Below are 15,551 nucleotides of genomic sequence, written 5' to 3' on the forward strand. Positions count from 1 at the left end.
CATTAATTCCTCCTTGTTAACTTGGGCGTTTCCTTCTCTATCACAAACCTTCTCTTTCACTTCTCCAATCTGGCTACATTCCCCCCCCCTCCTGTAAAGACGTCTCTGTAATCACTGGGTAATGAGTAATACCCGGCATCTTTCTCATTACATTTACATTTACATTTAAGTCATTTGGCAGACGCTCTTATCCAGAGCGACTTACAAATTGGTGAATTCACCTTATGACATCTCATTGCTGATATTCTGATTAAATTCATGTTCTTCCTCATTCTGAATCTGATGATTGTTTTCACCTTCAGCAGAGACTATACTGAAGCTATTCTGTAAATGGCTGAATTCAGAGGCAGGCTTTCACAGGTGTAATCGGGTTCTTCAGAGCCGTCACTCACACTTGAGCTGTGGTCGGTTACTGGGTCGTGGCTGTCACCATTTTGTTCTGTCACTGCTGCTTCATCTGCTGAGGGACTGGTACCGGTGCAAGTGCATTCAAGTGATTTCCCAGACTGATTGAAACCATGACTTGAGGATGTACCAGTTGATGTGTCATCAGAAGTGTGAGACTTTTCTGACGCACACCCTGCTTCATCTCTAGGGTGAACGCTGTAAGAAGACATGCCTGTTTGACTAAATGGATGCTGCTCTCATCTTCCACTTGACGTAGGCCTTGAGCGTCCACTTCTGTAACGTGAGGACTGACGACACACCACCCTGCACTTGCCTGATTATCTCTGAGAGCTTGACTCTCCTCTGTTCCCATTTCTTCACAATGAAATCCTGCCCATGTGTGTTCAAATCAAATCAAATCAAATTATTATTTATTTGATTTGTCACATACACATGGTTAGCAGATGTTAATGCGAGTGTAGCGAAATGCTTGTGCTTCTAGTTCCGACAATGCAGTAATAACCAACAAGTAATCTAACTAACAATTCCAAAACTACTGTCTTATACACAAGTTTAAGGGGATAAAGAATATGTATATAAAGATATATGAATGAGTGATGGTACAGAGCAGCATAGGCAATATGGTATCGAGTACAGTATATACATATGAGATGAGTATGTAAACAAAGTGGCATAGTTAAAATGGCTAGTGATACATGTATTACATAAAGATGCAGTAGATGATAAAGAGTACAGTATATACAGTGCCTTGCGAAAGTATTCGGCCCCCTTGAACTTTGCGACCTTTTGCCACATTTCAGGCTTCAAACATAAAGATATAAAACTGTATTTTTTTGTGAAGAATCAACAACAAGTGGGACAAAATCATGAAGTGGAACGACATTTATTGGATATTTCAAACTTTTTTAACAAATCAAAAACTGAAAAATTGGGCGTGCAAAATTATTCAGCCCCTTTACTTTCAGTGCAGCAAACTCTCTCCAGAAGTTCAGTGAAGATCTCTGAATGATCCAATGTTGACCTAAATGACTAACGATGATAAATACAATCCACCTGTGTGTAATCAAGTCTCCGTATAAATGCACCTGCACTGTGATAGTCTCAGAGGTCCGTTAAAAGTGCAGAGAGCATCATGAAGAACAAGGAACACACCAGGCAGGTCCGAGATACTGTTGTGAAGAAGTTTAAAGCCGGATTTGGATACAAAAAGATTTCCCAAGCTTTAAACATCCCAAGGAGCACTGTGCAAGCGATACTATTGAAATGGAAGGAGTATCAGACCACTGCAAATCTACCAAGACCTGGCCGTCCCTCTAAACTTTCAGCTCATACAAGGAGAAGACTGATCAGAGATGCAGCCAAGAGGCCCATGATCACTCTGGATGAACTGCAGATATCTACAGCTGAGGTGGGAGACTCTTTCCATAGGACAACAATCAGTCGTATATTGCACAAATCTGGCCTTTATGGAAGAGTGGCAAGAAGAAAGCCATTTCTTAAAGATATCCATAAAAAGTGTTGTTTAAAGTTTGCCACAAGCCACCTGAGAGACACACCAAACATGTGGAAGAAGGTGCTCTGGTCAGATGAAACCAAAATTGAACTTTTTGGCAACAATGCAAAATGTTATGTTTGGCGTAAAAGCAACACAGCTCATCACCCTGAACACACCATTCCCACTGTCAAACATGGTGGTGGCAGCATCATGGTTTGGGCCTGCTTTTCTTCAGCAGGGACAGGGAAGATGGTTAAAATTGATGGGAAGATGGATGGAGGACTTCACTGAGCTCGAGCTGTTTTGCAAGGAGGAATGGGAAAAAATTTCAGTCTCTCGATGTGCAAAACTGGTAGAGACATACCCCAAGCGACTTACAGCTGTAATCGCAGCAAAAGGTGGCGCTACAAAGTATTAACTTAGGGGGATGAATAATTTTGCACGCCCAATTTTTGATTTGTTAAAAAAGTTTAAAATATCCAATAAATGTCATTCACTTCATGATTGTGTCCCACTTGTTGTTGATTCTTCACAAAAAATACAGTTTTATATCTTTATGTTTGAAGCCTGAAATGTGGCAAAAGGTCGTAAAGTTCAAGGGGGCCGAATACTTTCGCAAGGCACTGTACATGTCTATATCCTCAGTCATGTGAAATCCATCGAATAGGGCCTCATGAATTCATTTCAATTGACAAATTTCTTTATATGAACTCAGTAAAATCTTTGAAATTGTTGCATGCAGAATATATATTTTTGTTCAGGGTTGCTAGGAGATAGCTAATAGTATAGAACCAAAGATATACCCAGCTAACAACAAACGTTCACACATGTTTAGAGAACATTCTCTTTAGAGTCTCTTTATGTCATTACCTAGTGTTTTCATAGAAATGTTCCAGTGATGTGCAAAGACTGCTTCCAAGAGACCATTCCCTTGATGCCAGCCAGAACTTACTCCGAACATAGTCCCAGTCAATATTCACGTAACAACAATAAATTCCCCGCAACCACGCCCACAAATTGTGGAAAACCAACATTCTTTCCTATGGACCCCCATTGTAAAAAACAAAACATTCCAAAAAGCTGCTGTGTTATTCAATGTACATGTAGCCAGGTTAAAAAATCCTGACTTATGGTACGCAATGCTCCCACATAGGGAATTAGAGCCTGCGAGAACAGCCCTGTGGCTTCAGGCTATTTGTTGTGGGAAATGTTGGGACGCGGTGCCCAAGTAGGCTAGACATCGCAATGTGTTTGGAAAACATTTCAACACAGGTAAGACATTGAACTTCAATTGTAGGCTACATCGGGTTTATGAACAGCTGAGAAATAAACATAACAACATTTATTTCACTCCACCCATAAAACACTGTTTAAGGAGCATGCTCTCACTGCCCGACAGGTGATGTTCCAACCAAACGCTGTATGCCAAGGGCTCTCCAACCATTTTTCCTGCAGCTACCCAGTGTTTAGTTTGGGAAACCGAGTGAAATCTGTTCAGGAACATTGATAGTTACATCAATTGTTCTGTGTGTGTTTGGTGGGACGTTGCTGGAACATTCTCATAAGCCACAGAAAACTGGACACATTAATGTTCTTGCAACGTTCCCATGAAACGTGTCTGTGTCTAGGACAATAATACCGTTAGTTCTGAGAACATGGTTACCATGTTTTGGGTACGTTCTATTTGACATTGAGGAAATGGCCGCTGGGAAAAATGTCTTGCACATCACGGGAACATTCCTATTAAACCTCTTAAGGGAGGTGTTCTCAAACATTGTGGGAATGTTTGTTGTTTGCTGGGATGGTGCCAAATTCATCAGCCGTTTTAGACAGATTCTCTAGCAAGGTCACTTGGCTTCTCAGACAACTTTGAGAAAGTACTAGCTAGCCTTCAGCAAGCTCCGTCAAATTGGCCGACAAATAGTTACTGAACACTCTGTGTGGTGCTGATGCTGCTGCCACCAGCTGTTTGGCGCGAAACAAGCATGGGAGAGTGAAACTAGGTCCTTGGTTACACCAGATATGCCATGAGAACAGGTTAGATAAGCAGCCCAAATTTTGGTAGCCTTTAAAAAAGAAAAGCATAAAGAAATGCTTAGTTACATTATCACTTGTTCCAAGGTAAAAATCTGTCGTTCTGCCCCTGGGCAAGGCAGTCAACCCACTGTTCCCCAGGCGCCGAAGACGTGGACGTCGATTGAGGCAGCTCCCCGCACCTCTCTGATTCAGAGGGGTTGGGTTAAATGCAGAAGACACATTTCAGTTGAAGGCATTCAGTTGTACAACTGACTAGGTATCCCCCTTTCCCTTTCCAATCAATTGCTGTTCTTTCTGTAGAAAGTAGGACTGGTTGGATAGCAATTGCTGGCAGATATATAATCACTATATGTTAGCAGATTGATAGCATGCCGTAGGCATTTTATATTCACAGCATAGCCTATATCTGTTGACAATGACCCTTGTAAGACTGTACATTTAATCCACATCAAAATCCACCTGCTCATTCTACTTCATAGTTCTGCATAACATAGGTGCAGCAGAAGGCTTGTTTCTTTCCTCATCTTGCGCAAACTCAAAAAGCACCCCACCAAAACAGTAGTCTTCTGCAATTATCAACCACTCTGTGTGAGGGAGACAGACAGTGAGAGAGAGAGAGAGAGAGAGAGAAACAAAGAGAGATAGAAACAAAGAGGGAAAGAGAGAGTCGTGATGCACACAGTCTGACGCTGCGCTTCATTGTATCCTCAGCGAGTGTATTAGTGTGTGTAGACAGTCCTGCTTGCTTGTAGCATCCTCGGAACTGCATCAGTGAATTTCGACTAGGCTCATTTCTTCCCAAGAAAACCTCACCACAGGGGTCGACAGAAAAGTAAACGTTTGACTAATAACGTGTCTGTCCGCACATAACCCACTCTGAAGAAGAGCGCAAAGCCCCATTGACTTCGCACTCTTTCAAGGTAAATATGTTTTCTTTATTATGGATAATAGTCAAATGCATTAGGGAAACCCTCCCTCTATTCCATTATGATTTGTATACGCCATTCAGATACGCCATTCATTGCTAGACTCAACTGCATAGTATGTAGTATAATGTATTTAACAATTAGGTTAGTTGTCTTTAAAAAAAAGTTGGAAATAAATAAAGATGTTTGCAGCATTAACATTGGGGAAGCATGCTCCATCTTCTGAAAATGCTAAATCATAATGGATCATCAGTACGACTACAAATCATAATTTTGTCATTTAGGCTATAGAAAACAGTTACGTCAGTTAGGGCACTTTGTGACCCAAACAAATAGCCTGATACTGTATGGGGAGGGAGTGGGTTAGCTTAGTCCACTGGTGGATATTTCAAAAACAAAAGTATCAGGAGTCCAACAAGAAAAGGGCTACATGTCAATAGTATCCAGTTTGAGGTGTGTGCGTTGTCGTTTTCATTCATTTGTCAAATGCAATATATGACATTTTTTAAATGCAGCTGTAATATGGCATTTTCCTCTCAGCTTTCCTCCACTGTGGTTCTGATGTGTTTAGGAGATGCTGCCCTGCGACTGGCAGGTCGGTATGCGCTTGCTGGGCTGCACGCATGGAACCATTTGGCCGATGATAATAGTTTAGAAACAAACATGTGTGGTGAAATAACGATAGAAACAATCCAACCAATGAAACAGTTTTTTTTTCAATTGAGATTTTTTTTTGTACAATGTGTTTAAATCATATTATGTTGTTTAAACATCTGAAACAGATATATTTTCTTGAAGCCATGCTCTTGTTTGTGGTGGTGCTAAGAGGTCATGATTGCAAGACCTGAAGTGCATATGACACATGTCATAGATAGTGATTTTATGTAGGCCTATAGTACAACTACTAAGCATTTATTCATGTATACATGGCTATTGGTATTGTCCTGGGTTATAACTCAAGGTCATTCCCTATTGGAAAATGATGGAAAAGGGACATGCTGTTACATAATGCGCCTGGCCAATGTACAGAGGAGAGGTCTGCTAGTTCATATACTATAAGAGAATCAACCAGTGACTATTCTTTATGAATAGGCCCCAGATCCTTAGAAACGCACTGTATGCATTTCGGTACTGCCTCAGTGTACTGACAAGAGGTTTTAATAAGTCAACATGCTTCTCTCTCTCTGCAATGACCTGCAGACAGAACTCATGTGGCAGAGTTGCACTATCTGGGTCTTTTGTAATAACATGACTAATGCTACAGCAGTAGATTCAGAAAATTATTTCAGGGAATGATTTGATGAACTGGAACAAGTCACGATGAAGTTAAAGCATTGGCTAATATGTTTGTTAGCTGCCTTCCAGTTTGGAGAGTTCAGTTTGAAACGTCTCTCCTCCTCCCTCCAGTGCCGCCTCTAGTCTTTTGGTGGCCCTGAGCGAGGTCAGGTTCAATTTCAGGCAACACCGTAGGCTACACCTCTATAAGCACGGACAGGCGGCGACGCCTTTTGGACTTCTTTTTTGGTGCAGTACAGACTGAACCTTGGTTTCCACATCCCCGGACATTGGTATTTGGTCTGGTTCGGACCATCTCTGAACCAATCATATACAGTACCAGTCAAAAGTTTGGACACACCTACTCATTCAAGGGTTTTTCTTGATTTTTTTGTTGCTATTTTCTACATTGTAGAATAATAGTGAAGACATCAAAACTATTAAATAACATACACTATATGGAATAATGTAGGAACCCAAAAAAATGTTGAACAAAACAAAATATATTTTAGATTTAGATTCTTCAAAGTCGCCACCCTTTGCCTTTGTGTTATTTCATAGTGTTGATGACTTCTACATTATTCTACAATGTAGAAAACAGTACAAATAAAGAAAACCCCTTGAATAGGTGTGTCCAAACCTTTGTATGTCATGTTTGGTTCAGATTTGGTGCGGTCCAGACAGGCCTTGATTTCAACGTCCACGGACATTGATTTTTTTTGTCCGGTCCGGACCAAATTTAAACCAATTATAGACTTCTATGTTTGGTTCAGATTTTGTCCGGTCTGGACCAGCCTTGATTTGGTCCAAACAGGTTTATAAATGACTTATTTTCAACTTTCATTCGTAACCAACTAGGACGGCAGAACAGCATAGATCGGCCCTGCTGAGGAGGTGTTTTTGTTGTTTTTAGGCCTACTATGCTACAGTATATGCTATTATTTGCTTCTGTTATGTAAAATGAAAATGAATCATTATGTGATCTTGCAAGACATTGATTCAGCTTTGATCTAACTTTACTAAACAAACACCACTGTGAGAAGTGATAATCTTGTATTTGTAATAATGTTAATAATAAGTGATGAGTATGACTATTAGGTGTCGGCAGCAGATCTTGATGAGGGTTATTCTAAGCAATTTGAGCGCACTTCGAATCGTGGTGCTGAAAGGACAGCATCTTAACCAAGTGATTTAGGCAGACACGCTGTGTGACGATGAGGTTCATGCGGTGGATCAGTTTGTCTGCATTCGCAATAAGCGCTCGGGCAGGAGAGCGAGTTGAAGTACGTCGTACATGAGCCCCAAGTCCATCACAAAATGTTTTGAGGAAAGCCGTTTTAGCAACCCCTGGTAGAGTTTTCTGTCTTTGGCTGCACACCTGGATTGTACAATATTTGCACATTATTATTTTTTTTATTCTTCATGCTCTGTCAAGTTTGTTGCTGATCATTGCTAGGCAGCCATTTTTCAAGTCTTAACATAGATCTTCAAGCCAATTTAAGTCAAAACTGTAATTAGGCCTCTCATGAACTTTCAATGTCGTCTTGGTAAGCAACTCAAGTGTATATTTGACCTTGTGTTTTAGGTTATTGTTCTGCTGAAAGGTGAATTTGTCTCCCAGTGTCTTTTGAAAAGCAGACTGAACCAGTTTTTCCTTTAGGATTTTGCCTGTGCTTAGCTCTATTCCATTTCTTCTTATCCTAAAAAACTTCATAGTCCTTGCCAATGACAAGCATACCCATAACATGATACAGCCACCACCATGCTTTAACAATATGTAGAATGGTACTCAGTGATGTGTTGTGTTCACCCCAAAGATAATGATTTTTATTCAGAACTTAAGGTTAATTTCTTTGCCATATTTTTTGCAGTATTACTTTGGCCTCATGATGAAATCCCTGAGCAGTTTATTTCCTCTCCGGCAACTGAGTTAGGAAGGATATCTGTATCTTTGTAGTGACTGGGTGTATCAGCGGAGGCTCCTCAGTGGAGGAAGGGTAGGACCATCCTCCTCAGAGAATTTCATAGAAATAAAAATAGTGAAAACTATTTAGATAAAACTATACTAAATATATTTCAATTTCACCAAATAATTGATTAAAACACACTGTTATGCAATGAAGGTCTAATGTAGCCTCAACAGCACTCTGTAGGGTGACACCATGGTGTAGCTGGAGGTCAGTTTCTGTCCACTGGATACATTGACTTAAATACAAACCTAGGAGGCTCGTGGTTCTCACCCCCTTCCATAGACTTACACTGTAATTATGACAACTTCCGGAGGACGTCCTCCAACCTATCAAAGTGCTTGCAGCATGAACTAACATGTTGTTCAAAGGAACAACTAATGAATCTAGTACTGAAAGCATAACATATAGCTAGCTAGCACTGCAGTGCATCAAATGTGGTGAGTAGTTGACTCAAAGAGAGAGAAAGACAATAGTTGAACAGTTTTGAACAAATACATTTTCTTAAAAAATGAAGGAGAAGCGAGAGAGAGAGAGAGAGAGAGAGAGAGAGCTAGCTATATACAAATAAAAATATTTTCACTTACTTAGCTCGCCAATGCCGCTAGCTAGTTTAGCCTACTCAAACACCCAGCTCAAACAGAGAGGGATCTTTGTTACCTATCTGGTTATGGCTATCCAATGATGGAATTCTTCCAAGTCAAGGTAAGCTTTTGGTTTTATTAATGTAGTGCCACTGCTAAACTGCTTTCTAACTATACACTGTACTGCATGATTGTAGCGGGTTTACTAGCAAATTAGTTATTGTAGCTATGTTAACTTGACGTTAGCGAATATGTGACAACGATGTAGGCTGTGTGTAGTGGTTATGATGTAAAGGTTTGGCTTTGGAAGGTTTTTTCGACTGGTCACAGACAGCTGATGTGTTGTGCACTGAAGTCCACAAGCGAAGGGAAAAGATGAAAGGACGAGAGAGCGTGGATGAGAGAAGGAATTATCTAACGATCAAAGGGATCACACTGGTTGTATGTGGCAGCTATGAAGGTGAACTGTGTTTGTAAAAAAAAAATCTTAAAACGAAGCAAATGGAGAAAAACGGGGATAAACATAACTGAATTTGTCCAATAGAAACACTCGTTTGCAACTGTTGTACTAATGGTTACACCCTCGCTCAGCTAGATGCAGGCAAGATTGTAAAAGACGGTATTGAATGTGTCACTGTCTGCCACCTTAAATATTCAAATTTCTCTCGACCTGTGCATCTGCGTTGTAAAATTTCATTCATAGGCTAAGTTGTAGCAACCTCATGATGGGTACAGGGAAAATGTGAGTATCAAATCAAATCAAATCAAATTGGGTACAGGGAAAATGTGAGTATCAAATCAAATCAAATCAAATTTTATTTGTCACATACACATGGTTAGCAGATGTTAATGCGAGTGTAGCGAAATGCTTGTGCTTCTAGTTCAGACAATGCAGTAATAACCAACAAGTAATCTAACTAACAATTCCAAGACTACTGTCTTATACACAAGTGTAAGGGGATAAAGAATATGTACATAAAGATATATGAATGAGTGATGGTACAGAGCAGCATATGCAAGATACAGTAGATGGTATCGAGTACAGTATATACATATGAGATGAGTATGTAAACAAAGTGGCATAGTTAAAATGGCTAGTGATACATGTATTACATAAAGATGCAGTAGATGATATAGAGTACAGTATATACGTATACATATGAGATGAATAATGAAGGGTATGTAAACATTATATTAGGTAGCATTGTTTAAAGTGGCTAGTGATATATTTTACATCATTTCCCATCAATTCCCATTATTAAAATGGCTAGAGTTGAGTCAGTGTGTTGGCAGCAGCCACTCAATGTTAGTGGTGGCTGTTTAACAGTCTGATGGCCTTGAGATAGAAGCTGTTTTTCAGTCTCTCGGTCCCAGCTTTGATGCACCTGTACTGACCTCGCCTTCTGGATGATAGCGGGGTGAACAGGCAGTGGCTCGGGTGGTTGTTGTCCTTGGTGATCTTTATGGCCTTCCGGTAGCATCGGGTGGTGTAGGTGTCCTGGAGGGCAGGTAGTTTGCCCCCGGTGATGCGTTGTGCAGACCTCACTACCCTCTGGAGAGCCTTACGGTTGTGGGCGGAGCAGTTGCAATACCAGGCGGTGATACAGCCCGCCAGGATGGTCTCGATTGTGCATCTGTAGAAGTTTGTGAGTGCTTTTGGTGACAAGCCGAATTTCTTCAGCCTCCTGAGGTTGAAGAGGCGCTGCTGCGCCTTCTTCACGATGCTGTCTGTGTGGGTGGACCAATTCAGTTTGTCTGTGATGTGTATGCCGAGGAACTTAAAACTTGCTACTCTCTCCACTACTGTTCCATCGATGTGGATAGGGGGGTGTTCCCTCTGCTGTTTCCTGAAGTCCACAATCATCTCCTTAGTTTTGTTGACGTTGAGTGTGAGGTTATTTTCCTGACACCACACTCCGAGGGCCCTCACCTCCTCCCTGTAGGCCGTCTCGTCGTTGTTGGTAATCAAGCCTACAACTGTTGTGTCGTCCGCAAACTTGATTATTGAGTTGGAGGCGTGCGTGGCCACGCAGTCGTGGGTGAACAGGGAGTACAGGAGAGGGTTCAGAATGCACCCTTGTGGGGCCCCAGTGTTGAGGATCAGCGGGGTGGAGATGTTGTTGCCCACCCTCACCACCTGGGGGCGGCCCGTCAGGACGTCCAGTACCCAGTTGCACAGGGCGGGTCGAGACCCAGGGTCTCGAGCTTGATGACGAGCTTGGAGGGTACTATGGTGTTAAATGCCGAGCTGTCGTCGATGAACAGCATTCTCACGCAGGTATTCCTCTTGTCCAGATTGGTTAGGGCAGTGTGCAGTGTGGTTGAGATTGCATCGTCTGTGGACCTATTTGGGCGGTAAGCAAATTGGAGTGGGTCTTGGGTGTCAGGTAGGGTAGAGGTGATATGGTCCTTGACTAGTCTCTCAAAGCACTTCATTATGACGGAAATGAGTGCTACGGGGCGGTAGTCGTTTAGCTCAGTTACCTTAGCTTTCTTGGGAACAGGAACAATGGTGGCCCTCTTGAAGCATGTGGGAACAGCAGACTGGGATAGGGATTGATTGAATATGTCCGTGAACACACCAGCAAGCTGGTCTGCGCATGCTCTGAGGGCGTGGCTGGGGATGCCGTCTGGGCCTGCAGCCTTGCGAGGGTTAACACATTTAAATGTTTTACTCACCTCGGCTGCAGTGAAGGAGAGTCCGCATGTTTTCGTTGCAGGCCGTGTCAGTGGCACTGTATTGTCCTCAAAGCGGACAAAAAAGTTATTTAGTCTGCCTGGGAGCAAGACATCCTGGTCCGTGACTGGGCTGGTTTTCTTTTTGTAATCCGTGATTGACTGTAGACCCTGCAACATACCTCTTGTGTCTGAGCCGTTGAATTGAGATTCTATTTTGTCTCTATACTGACGCTTAGCTTGTTTGATTGCCTTGCAGAGGGAAAAGCTGCACTGTTTGTATTCGGTCATGTTTCTGGTCACCTTGCCCTGATTAAAAGCAGTGGTTCGAGCTTTCAGTTTCACGCGAATGCTGCCATCAATCCACGGTTTCTGGTTTGGGAATGTTTTAATCGTTGCTATGTGAACGACATCTTCAACGCACGTTCTAATCAACTCGCACACCGAATCAGCGTAATCGTCAATGTTGTTGTCTGACGCAATACGAAACATATCCCAGTCCACGTGATGGAAGCAGTCTTGGAGTATGGAATCAGATTGGTCGGACCAGCGTTGGACAGACCTCAGCGTGGGAGCTTCTTGTTTTAGTTTCTGTCTGTGGGCAGGGATCAACAAAATGGAGTCGTGGTCAGCTTTTCCGAAAGGAGGGCGGGGCAGGGCCTTATATAGGTCGCGGAAGTTAGAATAGCAATGATCCAAGGTTTTGCCAGCCCTGGTTGCGCAATCGATATGCTGATACAATTTAGGGAGTCTTGTTTTCAGATTAGCCTTGTTAAAATCCCCAGCTACAATGAATGCAGCCTCAGGATGTATGGATTCCAGTTTACAAAGAGTCAAATAAAGTTTGTTCAGAGCCATTGATGTGTCTGCTTGGTTGGGAATATATACAGCTGTGATTATAATCGAAGAGAATTCTCTTGGTAGATAATGCGGTCGACATTTGATTGTGAGGAATTCTAAATCAGGTGAACAGAAGGATTTGAGTTCCTGTATGTTTTTGTGATCAACCACGTCTCGTTAGCCATAAGGCATATGCCCCTGCCCCTCTTCTTACCAGAAAGATGTTTGTTTCTGTCGGCGCGATGCGTGGAGAAACCAGCTGGCCGACTCCGATAGCGTCTCTCCAGTGAGCCATGTTTCCGTGAAGCAAAGAACGTTACAGTCTCTGATGTCCCTCTGGAATGCTACCCTTGCTCGGATTTCATCAACCTTGTTGTCAAGAGACTGGACATCGGCGAGAAGAATGCTAGGGAGTGGTGCACGATGTCCCCGTCTCCGGAGTCTGACCAGAAGACCGCCTCGTTTCCCTCTTTTACGAAGTCGTTTTTTTGGGTCGCCGGCTGGGATCCATTCCGTTATCCTGGGTGAAAGGCAGAACACAGGATCCGCTTCGCGAAAGTCATATTCTTGGTCGTACTGATGGTGAATTGACGCTGCTCTTATATTCAGTAGTTCTTCTCGACTGTATGTAATGAAACCTAAGATGACCTGGGGTACTAATGTAAGAAATAACACTGCATAGTTTCCTAGGAACGCGAAGCGAGGCGGCCATCTCTGTCGGCGCCTGAAGTATCACATAGTAGCCTAAGCCTATCAATGTTATATTGAGCTGCATGAATAAAATATGAATGACAGTCATTCAATATGTTGTATTAGAAATGGCAGTCAAATTCCACATGACCATTTAGTCACGGTAATTAGGTTTGTCCAAGTTCTGATGCTGCTGATGGCCATTAGTAGCCTACCAAACTTGATAACTGCCTGGTACTCAGGGCTCTATTGTCCCTCTAATCACTCTGCCATCAATGTAAATGCAATCAAAAATCAAATCAAACACTTCATGAAAGCCCATGAGCTCATGTTGAGCAACATTTCTATAGGCTATGCAATTGTGTGAGAAAACAGAGTGATGGCCTCTATTAAAAAGAGGAGGTTCTCATCTCCTTACTATAGGCTAGGCCAACTATATTTATTTCTCAACTTTCCTAAGTTTAAGCACATTGCGGGAATAGCGTCCTCAATTCGCCCTTTAGGTGCATAGATGACATGTATTTTTTCCCCTGCCCCTGTTTTGAGACAGGTGCATGATAATGGTCCATTCTAAATACAAACAAGTTTTACATGTAATATTTAGTATATATGTAAAGACAAGATTAAATCAGGAATAGTCTGATGTGTGTGTCTGATCACTTGTGCATCGCTTGTGAATGATACATGATCACTTCTGAATGATGCCCAGCTTAAGGAAAGAAACAGAGTATGCCTTTTTTGCGACTTTTTCAAATTATAGCTGCACACCTAATGTAGCCTAGCCCATAGGCCTATATGGTTTGATAAGGTTTGTATCACGATGAAAGTGGCCAAATAACTTAATTGAATAACTTAAAATGAAGCACATTAATCCACGTTACAAAAGGTGTAGAGCCTAACTGGCAAACACATACAGCACTTGAGTTTTAAATTTGTGGAATATAATTTTCAACATAAAAATGCACCTTTCTAATAAAAACAATGCATGCATAATCGCATTTGCAGTCGTGTTTGAGAATGGTGTTTTCCTGCTAATTGAACATTCGTGCTTGTAGCCTACTGCCCTGTGCGCATTGCTGTGCTTATAACGCAAAGAAATATCCTGTTTGTTTATCAACATTTTAAACTAAATATTCTAATCTGTTGTGTCAGCCTCATTACTTAAAAAACTTTTTTTTGATGCCAGTGGTTGTATTAATTTGGGATCTATCGCATCCCACAACTGTCCCAGACTATATTTGGAATATTTATTTCTCGCACAGAATAGAATAGGTCGACATTTGTAGTCTGGTGGATAGTAAATTGACATAGGCTAGTGCTTTTGCTGCTCGTTAGGCCTACTCATCTTGTTGGCTGACGAAAAGTAAATGTGGATAGTTCTTCCAATATCTTCAATATGCACCTCAGAATTGGATAAGGATAAGCGCCCGTTGTGTCCCGATGTGTCTGTCTTCACCTGTAGCCTGTGAGAAGGACTGGATCAGGCGACCAAGTGCCATGTGAGTGAGAAGTGCCTTGGAGCATGCAGCTTAGAGAAGGGAATTATGATGATTATATTCAGCCCAAGGGCATAACGGCCACAAAGCCGCAAAAGGCATGTTTTTTTGTAGGGCAACACAAAGGGGATGACGCCGGGAAATGAGAGGCATTATCAAGCGCTTGTCAAATTGTGAATGAGAGACTGATGAAGTGTGTACAGCCTGTGCAAAAAAAAACTAAGCAGAGCTCATGCCTTTCATGCGACTTTAGAGCTCATTAGAGTCACATCACTCAGCCCTTCGAATGTATTAAAAATCAAAACATGAAGCCCAACGTTTGTATCACAACTGAAGTTACATAAATAAGTCTAAATTAAGTGTTTTGGAGTACTTGTTTCTTTGTTAAACGTTCAACACAGAACACCTCCTCAAATAACTTGGAGAAAATATCCTTTCTATTTCATTCAGCTATTGCATTCTTCATACTATAAAAGAATATAAAATAATTCCACGGAATTCTAAGCAAACATTGTCTGCTAAATGATCTAGTGTAGCCAACATTCATATGAGATGGTATATATTGCCAGATCAGGGCCTAACATACGGCCAACTCAGAGGATGCTATTCTGTTCTTCTGAAGTAGACTACATTTTCTTCATATCATGCTTCTTTAGACCTGTCTAAAATAAAATAATGGATTTATTGTGATGGTGTAGTCTATATTAAATGGATTTATTAGACTTGTTAAAATGTAGATGCTACAAAAGATCTGTATCAGTGGCTTGTAGGCTATGTGTGGAAGGTAGGAGATGCTAAATGTGTTCATGTTAATTAACGGTCAATTACCTTGAGACCGGCAGTTATTTGCGTGACAATCACCAGCTGACAAAATGCCATGACTGCCACAGCCCTAGCAGTGCTCATCAAAAAAAATATTGTCCTCCCTCATCTTAAACTTCACCGACCGCCACTGCCATGTATTCTCAAATTGAAAAGGGTGAGGGAGCGCCGCTCCCCAGTGCTACGGCAGCACCACATCCCTACATGTCACATCTAGTCACTCACTGTGGATAGCTGATGCTGATGCTCTGAACTGAACCTGTACTTCGGAAATATGTACAGTTTTAATATCAGCGGATAGCCAAGTTCGCCGACTACGGCTCTTGGCAATGGTG

At 41.8% G+C, this 15,551-nt stretch overlaps 1 protein-coding gene across 1 annotated transcript in view; it reads left to right on the top strand.

Moving 5' to 3' along the window:
• Window positions 1-4,512: 4,512 nt before the first annotated feature.
• LOC135505766 (visinin-like protein 1) overlaps window positions 4,513-15,551 on the top strand; it is a 66,033-nt gene continuing 54,994 nt past the window's right edge. Inside the window, exon 1 of the mRNA XM_064924890.1 lies at window positions 4,513-4,860. The gene's annotated coding sequence lies outside the window, so the exon portion shown is untranslated. The remainder of the gene's footprint in view (window positions 4,861-15,551) is intronic.

Source organism: Oncorhynchus masou, chromosome 19 (assembly GCF_036934945.1).
Source record: "Oncorhynchus masou masou isolate Uvic2021 chromosome 19, UVic_Omas_1.1, whole genome shotgun sequence".
Taxonomy (NCBI): Eukaryota; Metazoa; Chordata; class Actinopteri; order Salmoniformes; family Salmonidae; genus Oncorhynchus; species Oncorhynchus masou.